We start from the raw sequence: 27,463 nt of genomic DNA, 5'->3' as shown, positions 1-27,463 counted from the left end.
CCATGAAAGGTCTGCCAAAGTGACTTCCTCTTATAAATGTTAAGAACCTCTGATTTGAAATTACTAAAATAGTCAAGATAGAAAATAATGAGAACTTGATATGTGAATTATAATGTAGAGGTCAAATGTATTAGACTTGGAACAATCCCAGATCAAGAAAAAGAAAAAAATATACCTAATTAAACAAATAATCTTGCTAAAAGGCCCTCTAAACAATAAAGTAATATAATTCTGGAGTGTACCAAATGGCATAGCATCAAAATTCTTAAAGGAAAAATAAAAAAGTCATATTAGAAAATAGATAGTAAAACTATCCTAGTGGAGGACCTTAATCTAACCATAAAATAAGTAAAAAAGGAGATGAATAGAACTTTAGAAAAATTAATAGACTATGAAAATAGAAATTGTGAACAGAAAAAAGCATACCTTTCTCTCAACTGTAGGTGGCATCTTTACAAACAATGACCATGAATTAGGGCATATAAACTATATAAACAAATGAAAAGAAGAAATATTAAATGCTCCTTTTGTGGAACATAAAACAAAAAAAATTACATTCCATAAAGAGACTTGGAATTGGAAACTAAATAATTCAATCTTAAAGAATGAGGAAATCAAAGGAAAAAATCATGGAAAGAACAAAACAGCAATGAGACAACATCTCAAAATTTGTAGGATGTAGTCAAAACTGTACTTAGGGGAAATTTTATGTTTAAATACATCAATAAAAAGAGAAAAAACAGATCAGTGTATTAGGCATGTAACAAAAAAAAGGAAACAATTAAAAACTCAATAATCAAAATTGAAACAATTAAAAACTCAATAATCAAAAATGAAATCCTGAAAATCAAAGGAGATATTAATAAATTGACAATAAAAACCATGTTAAAAATAATAAAAAAAAAAACTTGGAGCTACTTGCATTTAAAAAACAATAACAAATATGCATTGACTAATTTGATTAATCAAGGAAAGAAGAAAACCAAATTTTCAACATCCAAAATGAAAAGGGAGAATTCAGTAAAAAATAAAGATGAAATCAAAACAATTATATGCCATTAAAATAGACAATCTAGGTGAAATGGATGAATATTTATAAAAATACAAATTGTCCAGATTAATAGAAGAGAAAATAGAAAAGTTTACCCTTTCTCCTGTTAATAAGTGATGAAAAGGATATGAACACAGTTTTCAGAAGAAATCAAAGCTATCAGTAGTCATAAAAATGCTCTAAATTTTCACTTTTGATTGGAGAAATGCAATTTAAAACAACTCTGAATTATCACCTCACACCTATTAGATTGGCTAACATGACAGGAAAGAAAAAAGACAAACAGTAGTGGAAAAACAAGAACACTAATGCACTGTTGGTAGAGTTATGAACTTGTGTACCCTTTGTTCCAACAATGCCACTACTGTATGCCAAAGAGACCAAAGAAAAGAAAATGCATCTTTATGTGCAAAAGTATTTATAGTAATTCTTTTTATGAGAGTAAAGAATTGGGAATTGAGGAGATGATCATCAATTGGGGAATGGCTGAACAAGTTGAGATACGATTTTGAAGGAATACTATTGTGCTATAAGAAATGATGAACAGAATGGTCTCAGAAAAAAATTGGGAAGACTTGAACTGATGCAATATTGTAACAATGATCAACTGTGAAAGATTTACTTTAATTAACACAATGATCTAAGATAATTGAAAAAGTCTTGCACGTGAAAATGCTTTACCCAACCAAAGAGTGAACTGATGAACTCTGAGTGCAAAATAAGGCATATTTTTGTTTAATTTTTCTTGCTTTTAATTTTTAGAACATGGCTAATATTGAAATGTGTTTTACTTGACCTCACCTCTATAGTTAATATCATATTGCTTGCTTTCTTGATGGGTAGGGGAGTAGCTTGAAGAGGATGAGAATTTGGAACTCAAATATTTTAAAATGAATATTAAAATAAAGCATCTATATGTGTGTGTCTATGTGAATATACAATCACACTACATATAGTAGCCTCCAGAGTTACAAACCTGGAGAGTCATCAGCATCTTGTATAAGGAGTCTGGATTAGATTTGTCTCAAATGCAAACCATCTCATTGTTTCTTCTTTTTTTGAGTCTTTATTGATATCTTTTGAATTTATTGCAATTAGATTTTCTTATTTCCCTCCCCATCTTGCTGCCAAGTATCATCTTATAGCAATGATTTTAAAAAGAAGAAAGAAAAAGAGGATGCAGAGAAGAAAAAATACAGTAAAACTGATCAAGACATTACCAAAATTACCTCTGGTTACATACAGTGCTCTCTCTCCTGGGGTCTCCATCATCAAAGCAGAGGATATGGCATGTTTTCTCACATTTCTTCTTTGTGACTAAGCTTACTCTTTAGAATTTCTAAACACTCCTTTTTTTTACTGTTCATCATTATCATTTCCATTTCTATAATAGTAAAAGCTAGCCTTTATATAGCATTCTTTCCCATAAAGTCCTATATGCTATCTAATTTAATCCAGCACTCTGAGGTAGGTTCTATTATTATCCCCATTTTACCTGAGTAAAATGAGACTCGAAGGCTTAAGTGATTCCCAAGGATCATATGACTAGTAAGTATATGACATCAGATTTGAACCCAGTTCTTCCTGATTCCATGCCTCCTCACTGTTCTATTTAGCTGCCTTTTGTTGTGGTGGTCATTGTGTGGATTGTTGTTTGACAATGAATACTTTATTTTCATTATTTCAAATAAGCATTTCCATGTTTCCATGCATCCTTTATATGTTTTTTTATTTCTTCCCGTATAGTGATAGTCCTATAAATTCCTGTAGCACTATTTGCTTAGTCATTTTCCAATCAATGGGCACCTAATTTGATTTTCATTTCTCTACTACTAGAAAAAAAAGTGCTGCCTCAAATGTTTTGGCTTATTTTTCTTCCTAATTTAATATTGATTTGATATTTGCTTTAAGAAGTCAATGATCTTTACACACACACACACACACACACACACACACACACACAGTAGACAGTTGATTTGGTAATGGTTTTTTCACTTCAGTAACCAATAATTTCCTCTTTAGTGAAATTTAATCAATTTTTATGCTATTATTTGGTACTTACCATGTATTTTCTGTATAGTTTGAAAGACTTTAGCCTCTCTCCTGAATCATATTTTTCAATGTTTATCTTTGTTGTCTTTGTATTGAACTTTTATAATGTAGTTACAGAGTGTAACAATATATAATAATTTAATTTAGGAGATCATATCAAATCCCTCATAGAATTTCTCTTCCTTTTAACAAAAAATAACATGTACCTTCTTTCTTGTTACAACTCTAGTTTTGTTACTATAACTGATAACTATTTTTTTCAGTCAAATCCTTTTTTTAACTCTGAGGTAGTGCTCCAAAATGGAGAATGAGGTTCACTAGAGGGCCATGGCATGAGTCTGAGATGACCATGACCTGACCCCAAGCAATGGGCAATCAATCAGTTGATGACGAACCATACTTACCCACTATCCATTACAGAACCCAGTTTTCTCTTATTCCTATCTTTTTAATCCCCACTCCAAACTTCCTACTCTTCTTCTGAGAGGGTAATTATAAACTAATCCACAGTTAATGGGGCAACTGGGTGTGTATGGGGGGAAACCCTCCCTTCTTACCCCCTAGGTTTCCCACCAGAGGAAAAAAAATTACAATTGGGTATATGATTAAAAACATTTATAGAACACTATTCTGAGGCATTTACAAATTACTTTTATAGTATGATTTAATTCATTTAATATAGCTTGAGAAACTTGGGTCATTGGATAGGTTTTAGAAATCATATTTTTGAGGGGATTTGGGAGATATATTTATTATAATAGAATTTTTATCAGATATTGGGGTTCAATATGCAATGAGACAGGACAGTCCAGGAATGACTAAAACTCACTGACTAATAAAGCTACTGATGTAGGAATAATGAGAGAGTAATATTCTAAGAGCAAGCAGCACTTACAGGTAGTCTTTTAGTGGCAAACCCATTGTAGTCTTGACTAGCAGTGGACAAAAAAGCAGAAGCTCCACTTTAGAGAATTTAAGTCACCAAGTAAAGAAAGTATGAAAAAATTTCAAGTGTGAGAAAGGAAGATGGAGTCCTTAGTAGTCATGATCAGGTACATGATGACAAAGAGGCAAGAGCTCAGGTTTTAGAACTGACCAATTTGGCACAATTTGTGATCAATTTGGCACAAATCTACTGAAATCTAGATTCAAGAACCTATATGCCACAACCTGCAGACTGATTTGAAGAAAAGTATAGTATTTTTTTATGAGAATTGGAATGAACTTTCTTGATGATCTAGTCTAATGCATTCATGAAAAGAAAAGTCACTATAATCTATCCAAAATGTGGTCATCTAACTTCTGTTTAAATATTTCCAAGGAGGAAGAAATCTACCACCTCTTGAAGTAAATCTAATGTTGAACAACACCAGTTATTAAAGAGTTTATCCTAATAAGCCTAACAAGACTAAATTCAACTCTTTGCAACAGTCCTTGTTTCCAGCTCTGCTCCTTTGGGGTCTAAAAAAATCTGGTTTCTTTTCTTTATGACAGATCTACATATACTTGAACACAACTATTATTCCTCCACTTCAAAGTCATCTATCCTAAAGCTAAAAATCCCTTTTTCCCAACAAATCTTAATATGAGATGTTATTTGTTATTCTGGTTGCCCTTCTCTATACTCTTTCCAGTTTATAGAGGTTTTACTTGTGTTTGTATTGCATTATATTTTTATTTAGTTTGTTAAATATTTAACAGTTATGGCAATATAATTTTGGCCACACCTTTGACATCTCTGATCTAGATTGGATTTAGGTTTCCTCATAGAAAATGGGTTGCTACAGTTTCTATGGAAGTATAATGGTAATCACTGTGTATATATGTACACAGTGAGGTTGAAAAGCTTTGATAGGTATAAAGAACTGTGCAAACTTTAAATCACTATATAAATGTCAGTAAACTTACTCACTTTGGGCAACACTATTCTCCTTGAGCATCTCTTGTACTCCTAAGGTTAAGTCACTTAGGATAAAGCTCATCTTTGGAAGAATGGCTTCCACATCTCTGTCCAACCCCAACAACTCCACAAAATGCAATCTTGACATCCCCATTTGCATGTTTCACTGGCTCTCTAAGTTCAACTGTCCAACCTAGGCTATTATTGATGTCCTTTTTAGGCTATGTGGATGAATTGAAAACATTTTCTAGTTGAGCAATGACCAAGGCAGAGTATAATAACTATTATGTCCTTGTTGCTGGAAGCTATGTTTATCTTAATCATACTCAGAATTATATTAGCATTTTCTGGCTGGCACATCTCATTGATAATTTGTATTGAGTTTGCCAGCTCCTATAATTCCCAGATCTTTTTTTTTAGTTTTTTTGCAAGGCAATGGGGTTAAGTGGCTTGCCCAAGGCCACGTAGCTAGGGAATTATGAAGTGTCTGAGACCAGATTTGAACTCAGGTACTCCTGACTCCAGGGCCGGTGCTCTATTCACTGTGCCACCTAGCCACCCCCCAGATCTTCGTTCAATCAAATTGATATATAATCATGATTTCCTTTTATTGTACTTGTGAAATTGATTTTTTGAACCTAAATTTAAGACTTTTCATTTAATTCTGTGGGATTTCATCTTAACAGATTGAACTCAATGCTTTATCCTTGAAAAATTCTGAGTACTGACTATTATCAGTTGTGAGGTATCACAACCAGGTTTAGGTCTTCTGCAAATTGATAAGCATTTAGTCTAGTTTTTTTTTATTTTTCAAAATCACTAATAAAACATTTTCAATAGCACAGGACTAAGCACAAGTCCCTGCATCATGAGAGACATTACATTGACACTGCATTTTTGCTTACTAATTCTGAATTACTATTAATTTTGAATCTAATTATTGTGTATGGTCTGACCTATTTCTTTCTAATCATTTTCACCAGAATGGTACACAATAGGATTAGTGACTAGACTTCAGGTTTTGTTTTTAAAGGGACTACCCATACATAAAAATCTCATTCTAGTAATGTGAATCTGTACCTTTTCTATTAATTTATTATGTTATAGAGTTGCTTAGGGCACTGAAGAGTTAAATGACTTCCTCAGGGTCACATAGCCAGAATGTAACAGACTTTGAATAGAGGCTAACTCTCCATTCATTACCACACTGAAGCTTTGCTAAAATCTAGTTAGGCTGTATTTACAGCAATCTCTTCATCTATGAGGTCAATAACCCTGTCAGAAAAAAGGATTGATCTAGCATGATGTTTTTGATGACGTCATATTGGTTCTAATAAGTGATTCCACTGTAAGAGCTTGGGGAATATTTACTACAGATTGGACATGAAATTGTTTTGTTTAAATTCATTTTTCCTTGGGCATTTTAATTGATTTTATACTGTAGACATTTTCATCTCTGTTATTTTGGATATTTGCCTAAGATTCTTTGCCTTCCATTTTAAAGCTTAGAGACATATGGATGAGTTGCCTGCCTACCTTTTCATTTCCAGACTTAATTTTGCTAATTGTCAAATATAATAGTATGTGTATAACCCTTTGTAACCCCTTATGACATTCTATATATATACTAGCTATGACTTTGTTTCCTATTGGTAGAATTATGCCAATGTTTTATTCATCTGTCAGTATGTGACTATCATCTCTTATGTTGGGGAAGCAAGGTGGCATAGTGTTTGCAGCCTGAGGAATCAGACTTACTTTACAACTCTACAGCTTATATAACTGTGTGACTTTTGGCAGATGACTGACTCTCTCAAGATCCTCATTCACCTTATCTGAAGAACTTGAATGGTAAGTCTTGCATTATCTACTTCACATGGTTGGGTGAAGATTAAAATAATTACACAGGATTTAGTAACTATAAGGTTATTCTTCCTTTCATGTTTTGGACCACCTAAAGTTTCTTCTAGTAAACGAAGAGGAAAGGGATGCATTCTAGTAATTTCTCACTGGAAAATTAGTAGAGGCAAACTAATGACCTTGTTCCTAAATGACTTTGTTAAAACTAAAGAAAAAGTTGATCTCAATAAAGTATGCCTAAGAATGGGGATATGTATTTTTGCAAAGAAATTTGACAGTGAGAACTGAAAAATATTGAAAAAAGTATTATTTTGTGTTTTGATGCTTCTACTATAAAGGAAAAAAATCCTTCTTTAAACAAGATTACATTATATGAGGCCAATATACATGGAATCCAGTAATCAAGTTTTGGTAAACATGTATTTTAGAGGCAGAGAAAGTCAAGGGAAGCCAGCAAAATTCGATTCTTAAGAACAACACAGACTTGCAACCAATGGAAACATAATAGGCTAAAGAAACTTCCAAACTACAGATCTGTTTTTGTTTATTAGTAAATGCTGTTTGGAAAAGAGGAGGTAATAAAGTATTGAAAATACCCAGATGCACATTTTATAAGCCTTTTAAAGACCAAACAAGTAGTGAGATATTGAACATTTGCAGTGACTAAGGACAGATGTATGCCAACATTTAACTAATCAGATATGAGAGCTGGTATCAAATGAGGAGGAGCAAAATAAGCAAATCTTGTAGTTCATGCTAGAAAACCACAATTTCCCAAACTCACATGTTGAAAATGGGAAGGGAAAGACATGATTTGAAAGATAGTTTAATATTGAAACTGTCAGTAGAGTGGCCTCAATGCAGAAATTCTTAAACTAAGACCCAAGAACTTCTTGTTGCTTTTTTAAAATTGATAACTATATTTTAGTAGAATCGATTTCCTTCACAATCCTATATATGTTATTTTGTGCATTTAAGGACAGTTTTTCAAGATGGAATACATAGGTTTCATTCTTACTGCCAAAGAGATCCATGCTACAAGAGAAGTCAAGAAATATTGCCAAAAGGCATAATAGGAAGGTAAATTAATTAATTTTTCAGATGATGATGAAATGAACACACACATACTATGTATGCACTTTGGGTTAGTATTAAAGGAAAACTAAATATGAATAATACAAATTTTTGCTCTCAAGGAGCCTACAATAGAATAAATGTGGCACAAAAATGAATATAATATTGGTATATTCTGGTGAGTGCATAAAATTCTACAAAGTACTCTCAAAATCTGGAAGAGAGAGACATCATTTGCAGATAAAGATATATAGGAAGAATTTGCAGAGGAGGCAACATTTTAACTGGAACTTGAATAATAAACACAATTTCAAAAGATGAGGGCATTCAAGAATTGGCAAATGACCTGAGAAAGGTTATGAAAGAAGTAAAACCACTTGTAATTTAGCATTTGGCAAGAGGATATGGGGAAGACTGCAAGTAGCTTGTTTTGTTTTCAATAATTGTTTTCAATTCCTAAATGAAGAATAAGTTGTATGAAAAAGGTGGTAACAAGTAGATTGAGGTCATATTGTAGAAGTCTTGAAGCCATATCATGGAAATCCTTGAATGTCAGATTAAGATTTAAATTCAAATTATTATTATTCAATCAGAAAGTAATTAATAAACATCAGTTGTAGGCATATCTGTTTACCTATTACAAGCCCTGCTATCCAGCAAACTCACTTGTACAAAACACAGCAAAATTAGTTGTTTTTTTATTATAAATTGTCTAAAAATAGCTCAAAATTCAGGTACACAAAGCTCTGTAATCATGATTCTGAGAAATGATCTTCAGGTTGTTGCTTGGAATAATTTGTAATTAATATACAGTTCTTAGAGTCTTGGTTAACTGTTTTCCAAGTCTGCCAGAGTTTAGAAGCAACATATTAGAAGTCAAGAGAGGCACTTTGTCAGCAAAGTAGCCTGGTAGCAGAGAAAAGTGCCTTCTAAAATAGAGGAAAAAAATCATGAAAATCAGATTCCCAAATTTCCTAAACACACACAATCATACACACACACACACACACACACACACACACACACACACACACATACACACACACGTATGCACACAGGCATATACAAACCTTACCCACTCTAGGGTCATTAATGTTAATTAATAGCATTCACAACAAGCTCAGTAGACCTGAATGTATCACCTTATGCATACTGTAATAATATTCATAACAATGGTCATGAATAGTTAAATTATACCTTTAAATGCTCTTCTCAAAAACACAGAGAACTATGTGATCCATTTTATAAAGATACTCCAACTAAAAAAAAATAATATTAGTGTTCAAAAGATTAAACAGACCTCCACTCTATGGAAAATTAAGCTATAAAGAAGTTCAAGATAGCCGAAGTTTTACTATATATGGCATATTTCCTTTTATTAATCATCTTAGTCTCACTAGGGAGAAAAAATTTACATATTATACATTAAACAATTTTGGATAATTATGAGGCAGAATGTAATTCCATACCACTATGTGTGGTGAAGAAAGCAAATAACTACGAAATATCAGGAAAGAGGGAAAAGTCAGTGCTGAAGTTGTAAAAGTTGACATAATGGAGAAAATGGGACTTAAAGAAGCCTTTGAAAAATAAGTATAATCTGTATAGGCAGCCAGGTGACCTCATGGAAAGAATGGCAGAGTTAGACTCAGGAAGACCTGAGCTTAAGTCTCTCTCAGACTCACTTTATTCATTTGTAAAATGGTATTAGCGTTAACAGCTACTTCACAGTATCATTTTGAGAATTAAATGGGTTAACATATGAAAAGTTTTTTGCAAACCTTAAAACACTAATAGTAACTCTAAGCAGAGAGGAAAGGGAATAGAAAGTAGAGTGAGCTTACCTGATAATGCCACCCTTAGTGTATTATAATACACCCTTAGTTTATTATAAGAAATTAACTGAGGGATATTTGGATTAGGAATCAAGTTTTTGATGCCAGTTCCCAAATTCATATCTTTTTTTAAAGATTTTATTTATTTTGAGTTTTACAATTTTTCCCCTAATCTTACTTCCCTCCCCCCACCCCCCCCACAGAAGGCAATTTGCCAGTCTTTACATTGTTTCCATGATATACATTGATCCAAATTGAATGTGATGAGAGAGAAATCGCATCCTTTTTTTTTTTAGTTTTTTTGCAAGGCAGTGGGGTTAAGTGGCTTGCCCAAGGCCACATAGCTAGGTAATTATTAAGTGTCGGAGGCCAGATTTGAACTCGGGTACTCCTGACTCCAGGGCTTGTGCTCTATCCACTGTGCCACCTAGCCACCCCTGAGAAATCACATCCTTAAGGAAGAAACATAAAGTAAAAGAGATAGCAAGATCAGACAGTAAGATATTCTAAATTAGAGGTAATAGTTCTTGGTCTTTGTTCAAACTCCACAATTCTTTCTCTAGATACTGATGGTATCCTCCATTGCAGATACCCCAAAATTGTCCTTGGTTTATTGCACTGATGGAATGAGCAAATCTATCAAGGTTGGTCATCACCCCCATGTTGCTGTTAGGGTGTACAATGTTTTTCTGGTTCTGCTCATCTCACTCAGCATCAGATTCAAATCCCTCCAGGCTTGCCTGAATTCCCAGCCCTCCTGGTTTCTAATAGTACAATAGTGTTCCATGACATACATACACCACAGTTTGTTAAGCCATTCCCCAACTGAAGGACATTCACTTAATTTCCAATTCTTTGCCACCACAAACAGGCTACTATGAATATTTTTTTGTAAAAGTGATGTTTTTACCCTTTTTCATAATCTCTTCAGGGTATAGACCCAGTATTGGTATTGCTGGATCAAAAGGCACATTTTTATTGCTTTTTTGGGCATAGTTCCAGACTGCTCTCCCGGAAGGCTGGATGACTTCACAGCTCCACCAACAACATATTAGTGTCCCAGATTTCCCACATCCCTTCTAACAATGATCATTGTTCTTTCTGGTCATATTGGCCAGTCTGAGAGGTGTGAGGTGGTACCTCAGAGATGCTTTAATTTGCACCAAATTCATATCTTTACCATAAAGCAGGTACTTCAGAAATTGAATCAGAAGAAGAGGAAAATGTAAGGCTTGATCATAATGGGTTGTCATTGGAGTGACAGGACTGAAAGATGTTATAATAAGCTTTTTATTAAATCAATTCACAACCCTGTTATAGAATATAAAAATCATATTTCACCCAATTTAGCCCTGACATTGTCATTATTATGATGATCTTGTTCACGATAAGAACCAGGTCTTGGGGCACTGGATGCTTACCCTGCAGTCATGGGTTCTATCCAAAATGAGAGACAATTTGGGGAAGACCACTAAACTCTCTATGATTGTTAAGAGACCTACCTTATTTATTATCCTGCCAATCTCTGGTAGGAAATAGCTGCTTAATCTAAGGGCTGTGGTTAGGAGGATTTACCTAATTAGAATAATTCTTGAGTTTACATCCCACTGGATTCCTCCTCCCTTGATCTATATTTCAATGTATCTTAATCATGTTAACCGATAAAATGGAGCCAAATATGTAAGGGACCAGATAATCCTTCTAATTGTGTGCTTGTGTGTATTTACTGATTACTAATTAATCAACAAAAGGAAACAATTCAAATATATAAGCCAACTTCCATGTGCTATGCATAGAATTTCCAAAATCTAGGTGGTCCGTCATTCCCTAGGTATTCCCCAAACTCAAGACTTAAGTCTTGACAAACTGAATTCAGGTGCTTAGAACTAGGCAAAGCCTCACATATGTCAATCTCACAAAGATCAAATAAGTATCCTAACTCTAGTCCAATCACGGTCTCCATGGATGTCAGGGTGTCATTTTTCCTCTTAGAGCTCTGTAATTGGTATTAGCTTTTAATCCTGCTCTTTGACTACTTCTTAGCAACAGCTTCTTCTTGGATGAATTCTACAGAACTCTGTCTGGGGCACATTCAACTCTAATAGAAAAATAGAGTTCAGTAAAGGACAGGTCATGAGTAGAGGAGGATTCTTCTATCATATCTCACTCTTAGCCTTGGACTCCCATTCTTCCCAATGTATTATAGTATTCAGATTTATAGTACACTTTAGACCCTCTGTTTTGACCCAAATCTCTCATCATTCCCTCCTCCCCCCTCCCCACCTCATTTCTCAATAGCCCAACCTAAGATCCAAGACCAAAGACCCGTGTTCATTAGGTGGGGCAAAGATATGTAATTCTTATTATATAACTGATAAGCTCAATATAAATCAATAGTTCAGCAACAGTCAAAAAAAAAAGCTAATACGATCTTATGATACATGCACAAAAACAGGGTCCAAAATAAGGAATGGTATAGTTCACAGTTCTTTGTCCTGGTGATACCATATTTCACATATTTACTTTCAACTCTGAATGCCACCTTTTAGGAAGGAGAAGGTAACCATGATGGTGAAAAGAAAAACCTTAAATACGTTAAACCTCATAAGACAAGATGTGTCTGTGGTAGGGGCACAGATATGATTAGTCTTCAAACGTTTGAAAGTCCTATGGAAGAAAGAATATACTTACTTTGACTGACCTAAGGAGCACCCTTTAACTCAATATTTGGAAAAATATCATAACAGTATGAGTGGGTGGTTGTGGGAGGTTGTGAGTTTCTTATCACTAATGGTTTTCTGTAGGAGACTATATGCTCTCTTCTTATAGATGTTCTCTAGGGGATATTACATCTTTCAAGTGATGTAGGTTAGTCTAGATAACCTCTGAAGTCTAGTTCAACTGTGAGACTTCATGATTCTATGAAATTACAGGAAAGAGTCAACATAAAGAAAAGAGATATCATTTTTAATGGTTAAAAAATAAAATAGCTTACCCTAAGGGTAAGTGTCCAACAATAAGATTGATTGCCTCTTGAAATAGTAAAGTCCTTTTCACTGGAAGTACTCAAGTAGAGACTCATTGTCTATTTGTCAGAGATGTCATAGAAGGAATTCTTGCTTGGTCTCAAGTAAAATGATTATCTATTATTATTATTATTACTGTTACTATTATTATTATTATTTCACATATGAAGGAAAAGAGTTCAACATAATGACAATCAATAATTATAAACTCAATACGTAGTTTAATTTTTCCAATTACTCAATGGTTTCTAACTCAATTCTCTGTTAAGGATAATTATTCCCATTTTATGGGAAAGGAAACTGAGACACCAAAGAGGCTAAGCAATTAGCAGGTTTAACTCAGTAACTGAACTAGGAAGGCAAGTCTTTCTTCTCATTTCTAAAATAAACAATTCTGTTGGTGCTGAGGAGACCCTATTATGAGTTTTTTCACTTCAACCTGCTGTGCCTGAAATCGGTGCAGGGTATTGATGTCCGAGGTATAAGTTGATCAGCAAATGAGTGAATGCTCAAAATTGACAAGAGTAAATAATGTGGCTGAAACCAAGAGCTAATTCTTGGGGAAGGGAAGGAGATGATGTATTTGTAAATGCAACTGAAAAATTCTTGATTTAGCAGAATAACTTGCTTGATAAGCAGTTATTGTGGGGAGGGGGGATGAAGAGATCACTTAGTTTGACATAGACTTCATCAGCCTTTAAGCTGTCTTTCAATATGTCTCTTAGAAAGGTCATATTTTCAATTTCCCCAGTAGGTGAGAGGAAAATTGCCTTCCATTAACTTCAGGCATTTTTCTCTTTACTTTTTTGTGAAGGACTGCAAGTTGGAGAATGAATGCGAGAGATATGGCCTGTCTTTCCTGGCTGTCTGAAATAGGAGAAGGAAATATATAAGGCTGTGGGAACAGATGAACCAAAAGAAAGAAAAAAAAGATGATAGCTTTGACAAAGGAAGCAAAAATAAGTTCAGAACAGCTACCTGAGCTACCAAGGACATTCTCCTTTGATTCCACAGTTGTATTTTTGCAAGGAACGTTTACAGGGAACAGTATTGCACAGAGGTTTAGAATGGAGAACCCACAGGCACCAAAAAGGCTATGCAACATGGCAGGTTCAGTTGACCAGTACCCAATAGACAAAACAAGGATGCAGAATGTTAATGGCTCCAGTTTTGGTGGAATGAGGACTTTACCCATCTACAAAGAACAAAATTAACTGCCACTAAAGAGGTAGCAAAGCAAAATTATTAAAGATTTTGTGTGGGATTGTGTTTATAATATTATCATGGCACTTAAAATTTTCATTCAATTTATTAATTTAAAAGATAAATGGAATGGTAATTGGAAAGAAAATGTGCAAGTCATAGAAAGAAAACTGAAGACAGGGATAGGGTAGGGTAGAAGTTCCAATTGCTACTCTCAGTGTTATTGAAACAGAAAATGTCAGGTGTTGATCTGTTTATGTAATGTGCATAAACTTAAGCAAGAAATTTCTACAGGGAAATTCAGAAAAGGAAAAGCAGCTCAGGGGCAAATTCTGTCAAGAGTCAGTAAATACTCCTGACTGAGTGAATAACAGACTAGGAGGCCTGAACTGTAATGCTAACAAGCTATCACTAAGAGTAGACAAATAGAATTTCATAGCAAGGAAATAGGAATACTTGGTGATGGTGGTGGTGGTGGTAGGGTGATAAAAAATTCAGAAGCATCAAAAAGATATCTTAAAACAGTTTGTGTTTTCTAGAAACAAAATGCTTGCTCTCTTTCTCTCTCTTTCTCTGTCTTTCTTCATCACTCTTCTCTCTTTCTCCATCTCTCTTTTCATTCTTTTTCCTCAATATCTGTCTGTCCAATTTCTCTCTCTGTCTCTCTCTCTCTCTCTGTCTCTCTCTGTCTCTCTCTCTCTCTGTCTCTCTCTCTCTCTGTCTCTCTCCATCCCTCTCTCCATCTCTCTCTCTCTCTCTCTCTCTCTCTCTCTCTCTCTCTCTCTCTCTCTGTCTGTCTCTCTCCATCCCATCTCTCTCTCTGTCTCTGTCTCTGTCTCTGTCTCTGTCTCTGTCTCTGTCTCTCTCTCTCTCTCTCTCTCTCTCTCTCTCTCTCTCTCTCTCTCTCACTCTGTCTCTGACTCTTTTTCATGGAGTCCCTCTGACTGTTTTCATAGGCATGCCTACAGGAAAGAAACAGACTCAGAAATTTCAGCTTACAAGTATTAGGAATTACACTCAAAGCTGAATCTGGAGAATTAGATATCTTAATGGCACAAATAAATCAGATGTACTCAAAGGAACACATATGAGACATATCTTAGTGATTTCCCTTCCTGAAGGGGAAGCATCCAAGCATGCAGGGTGGAGTCAACCACCAAAGCCTTGTTCCACTCTACCCCCAATCTGATTATTTTATGAAACTTGATCTATGGTGGATTCTGACTAGAATAGGTATTATGGGCCAGGACACTACTAGAACTGGGAAGTTTGGGTTAATTCTAATACTCAAGCAGCAAATATACTGCCAAAAGCAGACTATAACTGAAGCAACTGAAGCTATGTCCCCAGTAAAGTGATGTGCGATCCATCTGTGGGCCTTCTGGGCAAAGAGAATTTTTTAAAGCAGATTTAGGCTATTGTTAGAGAGCTCCTGAGATCCCAGAGAACTTCCTTACAAATGCCATTTATTCTCCTTGCTGGTGGCAGTTTTTAACTACTTTTTCTGTGGCCTGCTTTTTGATGCCTTGGGAATCACATTTACTTGAATTGTTGTGAAAAAAAAATTATTAACAATTGCTAATCCGAACTCTCAGAATCTGAGAGTTTAATAACTGAGATATTTAATAAATATACAAGAAGAAAAATATGCCAATTGCATTTTGCCTGAAACATACAACTTGTAGCAATAGTAAGTTTTAAAGTTGATCTCTTCATCTTATACTAATTCTCAGGTGGGACTGAAATTAGGTTTTGCAAAGTAGCACAAGTTATCTCCCAAAGAAACTGAGTTGCCGTCACATCATTAAACAAAAAAGAATCCTAAAGACAACAAATGTAAAGCAGCATATTTTTGAAGGAATAGCACAATTCTGAGAGTGAGAGCCTAATTAAATGTTGACAAAGCATTCACCAAAGGGCAATGGAGAGAGGTATGGTTAGTGTGAGCAGGCTGTAAGACATTTCAAATAAAGAATTATGCAAGAACAGTCACATAAAGGATGTCATAAAAGAGATGTGTAATCATAAAAGAAGACAGATTGGCCCAATAGAGAAAGATAATTGATGAACTTCTTATGCATACTGTTGATATATTCCAATATGTTGGTTGAATTCTCTGTGGTGAATTTATGGGAGAAAATAATTGAGGGGATAGATAGGCACCCAAGGAGCTATAATTTAAAATCTACAATAATAATAGATATTTTTTGCAGGACTTAGAGTTTTGCAAAATTTTACACATATTTTTTCATTTGTTTCTCACAACAACCTTGTGAGCTATTATAGCTATTATGAAATGTCTATCATTAGCCCCATTTTACAAGTAAAGAAATAGAGTGAGGGGTCAAATAACTTGGCTCAGGGTCAAACAGGTAAGTATCTTCTTAAATCCAAAGCTGACATTCTATTCACTATATTAACTAGCTATCAACAAGAACATAAATCCATACAAGTGAACCAAATGGAAACCAGATGGCATGTTTGAGAGGACCTTAACATACAGTCCTTCTTTCATTCTTAGTGTAATAGGTGATATTTATGCAATTCTTATAATGCATTGGCTCTATAGATAAATGTCTATGATATAGACCTGAAAGGAAAGGAAAAGACTAAAAAGAGAGTAGGAAAAGCAAAATTGTCCAAGTCTAATGTAAGAGTTCTGGGTTAAATACTTTTCACAACTTTTTTGTAAACCTGGCTTAGATTTTCATTATGGTTTATGAATCACCTCCTTGTTTAAAGGAAGTAACCCTGATTTGAAAGTTATGTCTAGAATCTGGTACCATGTTGAAGAACTTTCTACCCTTTTGGAAAGATATCATAAAAAAGTGTCTGTGTGTGTGTGTGTGTTTGTGTGTGTGTGTGTGTGTACGTGTGTGTGTTTGATTTAAATATTTAAAGACCAGTCTAGGTCTTTGCAAAGACGTTTATCACAAGAATGTTAGTCACCAGGAAATTAACCTTTTTAGACAATAGAATCTAATGAAAATGATTTTCAAAGACGTGGAGGGATTGTCTATTGCATCCAAGTAGGGTATAGTCATATTGTCAAAATCAAACATTCTGGGAAGAATTATGTCATTATGTCTAGGATACCAGATCATAGTTATACCATCTCTCTCTTCTACCTCTTCTCATGCCCAGAGAATTTTCTTCCAAAAGAAAAATCTAAGGGGGGAGCTAGGTGGTGCAGTGGATAAAGCACTAGTCTTAGAGTCAGGAGGACCTTACACACTTAATACTTACTTAGCTGTGTCATCTTAGGCAAATCACTTAAACCCATTGCCTTGCAAAAACAAAAACAAAATAAAAAAGGAATCTGGAAGACATTGAAAGTGAACTATTAGAAACAATTTGAGTATACCATAGGTCATTCTATACAAGTATGTGCTGCATAGTGATATAGTGAGACACAGTCTTGCCCCAGTTCATTTTATTTTAATTTCATAGGCAACTTCTATTGCTCCAAGTTCCAAATGCACTACTACAGAATCTAAACTCTTGCACACACTATTTTGCTTTCTCATCAATACCATATTATTTCTGTTCTTGTTGAAAGGATGGTCCCTTCATTCTCAAATCTCGGGGAAATAAATGCATATTAAAATGATTGACTTTTCTTCTTTTGTCCACTAATGTCTGACCCTAACCCTTCATGATCCTGTGAACCATATCATACCATTACTGTCCACTGAGTTTTCTTGGCAAGAAACCAGGAGTGGTTTGCCATTTCCTTTTCTAGATCATTTTACAGGTGAAGAAACTGAAGCCAACAGGGTTAAGTGATTTACCCAGGCTGATGCAGTTAGGAAGTGTCTGAGGTCAGTTTTGAATTCAGGTCTTCCTGAACCTAGCACTCTATTCACTGAGCAAGCCAGAAGCCTTCTCAGGGACTCCCCAAATGCCAATACACATACACTTGCCTTGCAATCCCTTTTTTAATATCCTAGAATTATGCCTTATCCTCTTCACAAATTTTGTGTCCCACTATATGGTGCAAGAAACAGAGATGAATAGTTTGTGATGGGACATACCTGTCAACCTTTTCTTTCTTAGCATCACAGTATCCCAAACCTTGGTAGGAAGTACCCCAATTTTCCACTTAGATCCTTTTACCTAATGGTATACTTAAGAAAAGAACCAGAATGAAAGACTGTTATAGACTTGCAAGGATTTAGGCATTATCAAGTATAATACCTTCATTTTACAGATGAGGAAAATGAGACCGAGAGAAAGAAAGTAATATGATAAAAGCACCATGACAAGTTAATGGCTCAACTGATATTGGCACCCAGATGTTCAATGCAGCCCTACTATACTATGCTAAAACACATATTGAGCTATTTAGAGAGAGAATAACCTGGCTAAAACCTGGGCCTTTGAAACTCCACCATGGCACTCACAATCAAAAACTGATTAGGTTGAAATTTTTTCTGTTATTTTTACCATTTGCAAAAATGGAATAAATTATAGTAATTTATTTTCCTCTTTAGAAATATCAAAAACTTTATGTCACACACATAATAGTGTGTCCATTTTAGCATATTTACACACACACACACACACATATATATATATATATATATATATATATATATATATATATATATATATATATATATGTCTGTAGTTCAGTAACTATTTGTTATTTTATTTGGAGTTTTCTTGACAAAGATATTGAAATGTTTGCTATTTTCTTCTCTAGTTTATTTTACAAGATGAGGAAGCTAAGGAAAATAAGGTTAAATGGCTTGCCCAGGATTACATAGCTCTTATCTGAGCTTAGATTTGAACTTCAGAAGATGAGTCTTCCTTACTCTAGGCTCAGCACTCTATCTACTGCACCATAGAAAATAATTAAGTTTGGAATATTCCATAGTTTCATTTGAATGCCAATGAACCCATCATTGAATGAAAGTACATAGTTCATGTTTCCTTTATACTAATGATAAAGTGAAGTATTGTTACAAAAATAAGTAGGTTACTAATTGGTTGATTGATTGTTACTTTGGGGAAAATTTATAGAAGTACATTATTAACCAGGAATATAACTTGTATTGTTAACTTTATACCTGGTAATCAATGGTACCTGAATTTCATTAATTCCATCCCTCTGAAAATTAAGCTTCATTGATTTATAACATTCTTATGACCAATGAGTCTGACCAAATGAATTGCTTGGAATGATTCAAGATTGGTTCAACCACTTTATGTACAGATAGCATTGTGCCATTTGGTTCTTGCTAGAGAAAATGCAGTTCTTTTGTATTTTCTTTGCCATACCCTTTGGTAGGTTTGGTTCTAAGGCTTCTGAGGTTGCACTTGCTATCTCATGAATAGTTTGTTTATACTAATAGAAATCTTGATAGTAAAGATTAGATATACTCTTGGACATATTGTAAGGAATAAGAATATGAGTGAAATAATACTTCTTGCATTTTTAACTTATTCTTTCTTTTAATTAAAATGGACCATCCTTTCCATCACATATTTCATTTTGCAATTGCTACAGCAATTAACATGTTGGTACCTGTCAAAAAAGAAGGTATAGGGGAACCATGCATACTCAGATATCAGAGAAGAGCAAATTTTATGGTTTCGTTGTTCAAATGTGTCTTTAAAACTGCCAACTATATTTTTTGCCAAATGCTTTTTCAGCATCTTTTGATATGATCATATGATTTCTTATGGGTTTATTATTGATATAATTATGCTAACAATTTTTCTAATATTGAACCAACCCTGCATTCCTGGGATAAATCCTACTTGAACATAATGTATTATCCTAGTGATAACTTGTTGTAATCTTTTTGATAAGATTTTATTTAAGGTCTATAATTTTCTTTCTTTGTTTTAACTCTTCATGGTTTAGGTATCAGCACCATATTGGTGTCATAGAAAGAGTTAGGCAGAGTTCCATCTTCACCTATTTTTCCAAAGAGTTTAAATGGAATTGGAACCAATTGTTCCTAAAATGTTTGATAGAATTCACTTGTGGATCCATCTGTCCCACTCATTTTTAAAATATACAGAGAACTGAGTCAAATTTTCAAAAAAAACAAGCCATTCCCCAATTAACAAATGGTCAAAGAATAGGCAAAGGCAATTTACAGCTGAGGAAATCAAAGTGATCCACAGTCATATGATAAATTTCTCTAAACCATTACTTATTAGAGAAATGCAAATTAAAGCATCTCTGAGGTACCACCTCACACCTCTCAGACTGGCCAATATGACCAGAAAGGACAATGATCAATGTTGGAAGGGATGTGAGAAATCTGGGACTCTAATACATTGTTGGTGGAGCTGTGAACTCATCCAACCTTTCTGGAGAGCAATTTGGAATTATGCCCAAAGGGCAACAAAAAAGTTCATACCCTTTTATCCAGCAATACCACTACTGGGTCTATACCCTGAAGAGATTATGAAAAAAGGGTAAAAACATCATTTGTACAAAAATATTTATAGCAGCCCTGTTTGTGGTGGCAAAGAATTGGAAATTAAGTGAATGTCCTTCAGTTGGGGAATGGCTTAACAAACTGTGGTATAATGTATGTCATGGAACACTATTGTAATATTAGTAACCAGGAGGGCTGGGAATTCATGGAAGCCTGGAGGGATTTGAATCTGATGCTGAATGAGATGAGCAGAACAAGAAAAACATTGTACACCCTAACAGCAATATGGGGGTGATGACCAACCTTAATGGACTTGCTTATTCCAGAAGTGCAACAACCAAGGACAATTTCGGGGTATCTGCAATGGAGGATACTATCAGTATCTAGAGAAAGAATTGTGGAGTTTGAACAAAGACCAAAGACTATTACCTTCAATTTAGAAAAAAAACTTTATCTTATTATGTAATTTTGCTATCTCTTATGCTTTATTTTTCTTCCTTAAGGATATGATTTCTCTGTCATCACATTCAACTGAGATCAATGGAATACCATGGAAACAATATAAAGACCAACATGATGCCTTCTGTGAGGGGCAAGGAGAGGGAAGCAAGAATGGTGGAAAATTGTAAAACTCAAAATAAATAAAAGCTTCCTTAAAAAAGAATTCCAAAAAAGAGAATGATTGTAAAACAGTGCTAACAATTCCAAGTTCTTTTATTTCATAAAAACATGCTTAGAAGGATATTTAGATTGCTGAGGACTTCTCACCTCAAATCTCTAGATCTGCATTCTCATCATTCCTCAAAAAGACCTCTGGGAATACAAATGACATCTTCCCTTCTGAGTTAATAAGTTGGAATCTTTTAGGCCATGGTTAATAGGAAAATTGACTGAACACTATTGAAAAAATGAATAATTTTGCCTGAGAGAAAGAGGAATAAATTTAATGAGGACTATAGTATGGATTTTGGAGACAATTTCTAGTTTAATACAAACTTACAAATCTATCAAAATGAATTTTTAAAACAAGAATCTAATTCTTCACAATAACCCTAAAGAAATGGCAGGTAACAATTTCTTCAAAAAAGATGAAATTAAATTGTCTCTTCTGGACTAAGCTCCTGGACCTGAGATCCAGAAAAACAAAAGAATAGAGGGAGAGAGGAAGATGGCGAGGAAGAAAAATGGGGAGGAAGGCATCCTACTTCTTTGCCTGCCAAGAAAAGAACAGTTAGAAATATTGTGTGACTTTAAACCTGGCATTCTTGTTGGATAATTTGTAATTACCTTTTTAGCTTTACTCTCTATAGCATCCTGCCTCTTAGCATTCTGTTGAGAGTTGGAAGTTTCATCATTCCTTCTGTATTCCAACTGTATTGAAGACATTATAAGGGACAATTAAAAATGATTCCATTTGCAAGATGACTGTGAATGCTAGAAAAAACTTTCTTCAATTCTGTTATCTAACTTGTTTGATGGATACATTCCCAAGATCAATTAATTATCCTAGCTAGAGTTGAATTGGAGAGAAGGAACCTGGCTAGAAGTTGTGAAGCTATGAAAAGTCAGTTGATAGTTACATCACTGAGGAAGACTTAAGTAAGAAGCACTCTAAGATTATTTCGTTTTAAAATCAAAAGTAATTTATTTCTTATACTGGTTAAAACATTGACTCTCTAAACAGACTGTGGAAAGAATTGTTGGAAAAAGCTTAAGGCTCATGTTGATTTAACTATGATCCATTTTAGATGTGGAATCTGTGTGTTGAAAAAAAGGCACAAATACAATACAGATATTTTATATTGTAATTTAATTTCTATAGAATTTGTCATCTGTTCCACTCAGTTTACTCTTAAAAGTATAGTGTTTTGAGTTCATTGAATGTGTTTATTTTGTCTGCCAAATTCTACTTAAACATTCTAAGAACAGTGATTGTCTTCTGTCTCCCTATAGCACTTAGTAGATATCTTACACAGAAGGACTTCATTAAATATTTGCTGATTAAAGTAAAAAGAAGTGATAGGGTTAAGTTTTTATTGATAATTCCCATATTTAGGAGTTGATTAATATTTGAATTGTATAATAATTTATTTGGAAGCTTGCAGATAAAAACTCAGCATGTGCCATCTTATTCCTTAGCAGGTAAGTGGTCTTGGAGAGAGAGTTAGTCACTATTACTGGATTTATTGAGTGAACCCTTCAAAGAAGACTCTAGATGTGATCATAAACCTGTAAAATAAAGATGGAATTCCTGCTGTTATGCCATTTACTGAAAGTAGAATCAAAACATAAAACTAGGTATTGGATGTATATATATGTGTGTATATATATATATATATATATATATGTATATGTATGTATGTATTAGATGTCTTTCACAGACATACACACACGCACATGCCCACATGGATATATATCTATTACTGGTCTAGTTTGGAAAGAATTAAAATGTTCTCCTTGCCATAGTGTGAATATAAGCTTCTATTTAGAATGTAAGATCTGAGAAAATATTTTGTTCTTTGCATACAGTAGGTATATAATAAATGCTTGTTGGGCAATTGACTAACATCTCCCCACCCAGAAATGCTTCTTTATATGTTATTTATTCAACTTAGAGATATATCATAGTGTTTAACAGATCATATACAGAAATTTGTATTAATGGCTTCCTGGAATACTTAGGAGGCATACAGGAGAAAAAAGTAACCAGAAGGTAGGGGAAACAATCTCTAGTTCGGTTCTGAACAACCCAAAGGAGGGACTGACTCCAAATGCTCCAGTGAATTATGTGTCTTATGCTAAATAAGTGTTGATCAATAAATGAATGCATGAGATTAAGCTATGTATATACATAAACTTTCAACTGGTTTTTGAACAAACGTGAGTTGAATTCAATTAAGTTACCTTATCTCTATGAGAGTGTGTGTGTTTGTGTGTGTGTGTGTGTGTGTGTGTGTTTACAGGGTTTTGGATAATTTAACTTAATTTTTCAACAAGCTTTTTTGGCACTATGGATACACAGACATACTGTAGTTCCACCAGGTGTTCAAGTACACAATGGGAAACCTCATTTCAGTACTTGCAATACAGGCTGCACAGAGTCTTCCTACCGAAAATGGTAGTGAGCTTGACATGCCTGATTTCGGACTTGAAGAATTTGAGAGTTCTTTTTTGGACCTCCCATTAACTCATTCTGGAGTTGCTATTTCTTCACCTATGCAATGATAATATAGCATTCATATGAAGAAAGTCATTTCTTCCTAAATAGTACTATATTTTCCCTATTTAACTATCAGACAATTCATGTTTGATTAAACTATAAAAAATGCTTTGAGGCCAAACAACATTTCTTCAAATAAAAAAATAACATTGAATTGACAGATATCCAACAGTGGGAGGGAAGACTTGAGATGACAGTTGCTTCCTGGCATAGGCTTTTAATTAAGGAGTCAGCATGCATGCTACAGAAGTCTATAGGAGCTAGTAGCTAAAATTGATTGGGATAATGTCCAATATTTGAAAGGTAACAAAAGAAGGGATTTCAGTAGACAAATCAAATTTGTACATCTTGTCTAGAGTAAGAAATCCAAACTGCTTGCAAAATATAATATGAAACTATATTTATCTGGTCTTTTATGGGGAAGAATTGTTGCAAATAAATGATTTTTTAAAAATAAATGAAATTGATCTCCCCCTTTTTAATTACTGAAACTTTTAACAAAAGTTTGAATCATTTTAATGGAAATAATTCTAAAACAACTTTCTTAAACAGAGCTTGGTAAAAACAACTTTATAATTATTGATTAAAGACTATAATTATAAAGATCAAAAATCATAACTGTACTAAATACAAGTCAGATGTCATGTTTTTGATATATCACTCTAATACAATATCTTTTGTATTTAGAAACAGTAAAATTTACAAAATAAACCAGATAAACAAACATATTAATCATCAGGTTTAATATTTGAAAATTTAAACTCTTCAATAGGTTCTGATCTACAGAATCTATGTCTTATCTGTGAATTCTGACATATATAGTACTTATCTATTTTCCTTTGATTACTTCAAGGGTTTTGGTTGTGTTCCAAATAGTTTAAGTTGGTAAAAGTCTGACAACTATTTAAGTATAGAGAGACTAATCACTTATGTCGATGTCATTTTTTTTTCCTAGCCCAGGAGGCAAAGGAGCCTCAGATCACAGTTTCAATTCATAAGTTATAGAGGAAGATGAGCTCAATTCATTATTTAGCGACTAATGTTTTCTAGCAAACTACCTCTAAATGGTCTTTAATACAAAGAGATCATCACAAATTTGCAAAGGACTTCCATTTTCTCAAAGATATAACCTACTAGACCTATCTCCCCAAACCAAAACCCAAAGTAGTAACCTAGGAAAAGACATGCATCTGCTCCCTGTGACAAAGACGCAGGTATAAGATTTGGTGCCTGCACAGAATTAAAGGAGGCTCTTCTCAAGCTGGTATCTGGCCCTCCTTAGCCAAGTCAAGACCTATCATAACCATGACAACTCAGATTCTGTCAGTATCCCCACAGAGTCCCAAGTGCCACTGGAGCTTGGAGACTATTTCTTATTAATAGATCAAATTATTGGGAGTTTCAACGCTAAGTCCTTCCCTAACTTCCAAGGTATAGACTAAAAATATGACTTCTTTTCTTGGGCACCAACATATAGATAAAATAGGAGTAGGATAGAGGGATAGTGGACTTGGGATTTCATTGTTATAAGAAACTCTCAAATGAGAACACTTCCTCTACCAATGCATGTTAGTGCCTTCTTTACAAAATATAATCTTATGTGTCTAGAATACTGAAAGTGAAAGTGCCTTGCCCAGAGCCACACAGTCAAGGTTTGTCAAAAGTGGGATTTGAACCCAAGTCTTCTGAATCTGAGGCTGGCTCTACTGGATAAATCATTCTTCGAACCAGAGAAGGTCTTCCCAAATGGAAATCTTAAGAACCATAGGTAAGGTGTTATCTGAATGAGTCAAATCTTAGGAGGTTGTAGTAGATAATGCAAAGAGAGAAAAATCCTTATTTCTTAATCTTCCTCCAATATTTACTAGCTAAATCTCTATAAGTCCCCTAACCTATTTTTGTCTCACCTTCTCCATCTACAAGTTGAAGGGGTTAGATTATATGGGCTCTGAAGTACCTCCTTTATGATCCCATAATTCATTTAAGAACTCTTTCCCATTCCTAGATAAAAGTCCTCCCTTATTGCTTGCACAAAACCAGCCCTTTTATACCCTGTTCCTAAAGAGTAATATTGCAGCCTCAGACTCTTAATAATTGCCTAGTTGTGTGACCTTAGGCAAGTCACCTAACCCCTTTGCCTTAAATAAATAAAATTTTAAAAAAGAAAGAAACTTTGAACCCATGCTTAGCCCTGGAGATAAGAGGTGAGTACTAGAGAAAACAAATTAAAGTAAATCTATGAACAAAATCTGTCAAAGGAAAGAATGAACTTTAAAAAAAACACTTTTCTGGCACTGTAGTTCTTCCTTTCTGTTGAATTGATATTTTTTTTTTGTGAAAAGAATCTACTCTACTCTTATAGAATGTTGAGCTCCAACCCACCAATCATATCAGCCAGTCTTCATGGATGTGAATTCAAGGATGCAGCTCACCTAAACAAAGAGCTGCAAATACAGGTTTTTAATTTATTAGACCGGTAAAAATGTTTGTTGAAAAATTACCATTTTATGTACTTGGAAAAATAAACAAAATATCAATTCCTGCCAAAAATATCATACAGTCTTTTTAATCACACTTTTTAAATTTTTTAATGATGCTTATAAATCAACTAATCAATAGGATATGATAAAAAAATTTTTAATAGTAGTTTTAATTATTGACCATGTAGCTAGATTTAAATTTTATTATAGAGAAATATGCATTTAAAGATAATTTGCTATTTGACTTCATATGTTTATATAAATTTAACCATATTTATGTATGAATGTGTGTGTGTATGCAGGTATGTATATATTTCTTTTGGAACCCTCCTTAATATAGATGTAAAGAAGAGAAAAAAAATCTTGTACCATCTCTTGCCTTATATATGAATTGTCGGTTCTTACATTAAAAATAATTTGGGATAGGAAATACATTGTGAAAAGCACCAAAAATATAAGTTCTGGAGAGAAAAATGGGTTAGACAGTTTCCAACTTGAAATGAAAAAAACCTCAAAAATACTTTAAGAAAAGATTTAATGCTAAAAAAACCCTCAGGAAATAAAGAAATCAGATACTAACTAATGGGAAAACTTTTCCAATGAAACCATTATAATGTTCTCTAAAGACTGTCATTCTTTAGGTAGCCCCAAAATTCCTTAAAGAATTAAACTTCAGTACTCATGACCAACAGAAAAAATGACTTTCTAGTTTCCTGTAAAAAAACACTTATTGTCTCTATTCCTTTTCAAATCAAAATCATACCATCAAACATAACTATTTTGAACAAAAATTATTTCATTTCTGGTCAAATTCCTGGAATGTGGGATTGAATTCTTAAGAAAGGAAAAAATGAATAGGGAGAGTGTCCTAGATTTCTTAATGTGTACAATGATAGCTTTCAAATCCTAAAGATAGGTAAAATAATAACTATATTAATGGCTTAGTGATAATTATTACAGTTTTTCTATATTTGTAAAAAGAAATGTTGGTCATATAATTTCAATTAATGCTTTAAACACTTTTTTCTATAAATTAAAAATAAAATTTAATAAAAAACAAACAATTCATCTTTACTAAAATGGAGCCAGTATATCCCAGAGACAAAATGAGGGAAAGAGGCCAGCTTAGTGATTATACTCTAACTCAAAATATGCAAACCAAAAGTTTAGGATTTTATACTGTATACACACACACACACACACACACACACACACCACCTCTACACAACTAAGTTATTAACTGTGGAAACATTAAACATGTATTCAAAATGCCTTATTTGAAAAAAATGAACAAAAATGTCATTTACTTTATATTACAGATATAAATAATGTCCATAAAAATTATCTCACTATTTATTCACTTT

At 33.9% G+C, this 27,463-nt stretch overlaps 1 long non-coding RNA gene across 4 annotated transcripts in view; it reads right to left on the bottom strand.

Annotated features, from left to right (window-relative positions):
- Positions 1-8,665: 8,665 nt before the first annotated feature.
- The window catches only part of LOC141493824 (uncharacterized), a 61,125-nt gene continuing 42,327 nt past the window's right edge, over positions 8,666-27,463 (bottom strand). For 2 of the 4 annotated variants that reach the window (XR_012470325.1, XR_012470328.1), the window contains exons 3-5: positions 26,002-26,063; positions 21,687-21,770; positions 8,666-8,866 (exon numbers count right to left, since the gene is read on the bottom strand). This is a non-coding gene — a long non-coding RNA (uncharacterized LOC141493824). Of the gene's footprint in view, positions 8,867-21,167; positions 21,322-21,686; positions 21,771-26,001; positions 26,064-27,463 lie in introns of all 4 variants that reach the window. The other 2 variants (XR_012470327.1, XR_012470326.1) reach the window with 2 other exon arrangements.

This window comes from Macrotis lagotis, chromosome 7, assembly GCF_037893015.1.
Source record: "Macrotis lagotis isolate mMagLag1 chromosome 7, bilby.v1.9.chrom.fasta, whole genome shotgun sequence".
Lineage (NCBI taxonomy): Eukaryota > Metazoa > Chordata > Mammalia > Peramelemorphia > Peramelidae > Macrotis > Macrotis lagotis.
This window is presented reverse-complemented; position numbering and strand designations above follow the sequence as displayed.